At 34.5% G+C, this 2,462-nt stretch overlaps 1 protein-coding gene across 2 annotated transcripts in view; it reads left to right on the top strand.

The window, feature by feature from the left end:
- Window positions 1-2,462, top strand: part of LOC106678540 (ankyrin repeat domain-containing protein 1) — an 11,054-nt gene that overhangs the window by 933 nt on the left and 7,659 nt on the right. The window lies entirely within an intron of this gene.

Here is a 2,462-nt window from a genome sequence, read left to right on the forward strand (position 1 = left end):
CGATTATAATACGAGGATTTCATCCTTTATGGCCTGAGGGTGTATGTTTTAGTACTATTAAGTACGTATTTTCTAATCAAGTTTTATATAAAGCTGTTTTAGAATAATTCGTTTGAATGAACACTGATGTAATTTGTTAAATAATTATAAACAATGTTTTGAAATTAAATAATTGATTGGAGGGACCTAGGTATAACTTTTTTATAAATGAGGTCGAGCAATACCCAGAACGGAAGTACTCTCTAAAAAGTATCATGCTATGCAATCAGATCAGATGAAAGATTACCAGAAATTGATACCTCAGTATCCTTCAATTACTCACTCCTCTTATTATAATATTTTTACAATAGTTTTTCATTGTAAAAGTTCTTGACTATTTGTTTAACTCGATATAGCAAACTTAAAGCATATCAATTACAACCATATGATTTTTATTCAACTTCCTCAGCCTCAAAATAACAATAAATTAATTTGTTGAATTATATTCATCTATTTCAATGAATCCTTTATCTAATTAATAAGAATTTAAAATTTAACCACCAGATAACTTTGATAAATGCCGCTGAAATTGTTTTAACGAATACATATCCATCCTTTTTTTTTTTTTTAACCATTAACTATTACATACATATTTTAGTAATTTCTTGCCAATTTACATTAAATTATCCTTTTATTCTGTTAGGGTAGCCTTTTATTTTATTTTAATTGAAAATTGGGACTTTATCCATCAACAAAGATGCATTACACACTATGCCACTGTATACTCCCAATAGATTTTCGTGAGCACTTATGAAATAGGGTAATATCGCAGAATTAAAGAAATGAACTAACTCTCCAGAATACTGCTCCTAAGCTGAATTCGTTATGCTAGGTGGTTCTCAGTGAAAGTTTCTCAACTGTAACCTAACATTCCCGCTATGTTGTTACCTGTTACTCTACTGTCAATTCGGAATAGTTGCTATTATAAATAAAATAATTTAATTGTACTTCACCAACTTCCTCCACGATCTCCTCCTCTTTGAGGGTTTGCGTTTTTTTTATCTCTTTGAGTGTATAATGCTCAGCAATCAACATATCTATCATTTGTCAGTTGATGTGTTGATGTTAGTTAGAGAACTATTTTATGCATTTTATTTTTAATTAGAACTACTGCTTAATATGGTAATGAATAAAAAAATAAAATATTTGTATAACAGTAACCAAAAAAATAGATATTAAAATGACAAAATGCTAAACTAAAGGCTTGTTTTAAAAAATAATTTTTAAAAAGAGGGAAATTGTTGGTTTAATCTCAACATTAAATGACAAGATTCAATTCAAGGCTGGCAGGTTCCACTAAGCCTGAGGAGAAGGAAGGCGAAATGTGACTTTACAGCATGAGGGGTCACCTATCCAAGTACTGACCATTTAACATTAATTACCTATCACAAGTCCTAATTAAATTTATTTTATTTATTAAATGTAAATAAGTTTATTTAAATCATTGAATTTAAATCTCCGTCCACCTAGGAAAAATTCAGCTTGGGGAGAGATGAAAGTCTGATGGTGCCAAATCAGGTGAATAAGGTGAATGTGGCAACAATTCGTACCTCAGTTCATGAAGTTTTGCCACGGCAATAGCAATGTGTGGCAATATCACACAAGTCCGGATGGGCTTTATCCTGATGAAAGATAACTTTTTTTCCTTGGCAAACCAGGCCTTTTTTCGCACATCTTTTCCTGTAGTTGGTCTAGGAGGTTTGCGTAGTATTGCCCCGTATTTGTTTGGGCAGTAGGAAGATAATCTATCAGCAGAATGCGTTTTGCATCCCAGAAAACTGAGGCCATAACCTTTCCGGCCGAACGTACTGACTTTGCTTTCTTTGGTGGTGGTGACTCAGCTTGTCTCCACTGCTTTGACTCTGAGGTATAGTAGTGGACCCAAGTTTCATCTGTAGTCACAAACCGGCGCAAAAAATCTCATTGGTTGCGCTGAAAACTGGGCAGATTTTGTTCGGAGATTTCCAATCTGGTCCTTTTTGCCAACCCCTGACGGCTACCTAGGTTGCCGCCGCGTACTAACCAAGGTGGGAGTGTCAAGATTCAATCTTTGAGCCGACGAAAAATTAATGTTTAATTGCCCCAGGTGAAAATCGAACCCACAACGTTCCGAACCGAGCGCACTGGGATCTGCGCCCCAACCCGCACGGCCGTCACGTCAAATGGTCAACTCATTTAGCGAAAAGAAAAAAAATTGTTAAAAGGTCAAAAACTCATGGACTCTTTGAGGAAAAGGAATCCTTGGACTACTCCTGATTTTCTAATTTTTCTTTAGTAAATAAGCATTTTACTTTAAAATACTTAAAGCCATCATGAACAAAGGGAGAAACAATTTCACCAGTTTGGTCTGTTCAATCATGATGGATGAGGATATAGTTAGGAAGTGCTACATAATATTTAGTTTGAGCCAAGTTTCTGGTACG

Source organism: Halyomorpha halys, unplaced genomic scaffold (genome assembly GCF_000696795.3).
Source record: "Halyomorpha halys isolate HHAL.00 unplaced genomic scaffold, Hhal_1.1 Scaffold146.1, whole genome shotgun sequence".
Classification (NCBI taxonomy): Eukaryota; Metazoa; Arthropoda; class Insecta; order Hemiptera; family Pentatomidae; genus Halyomorpha; species Halyomorpha halys.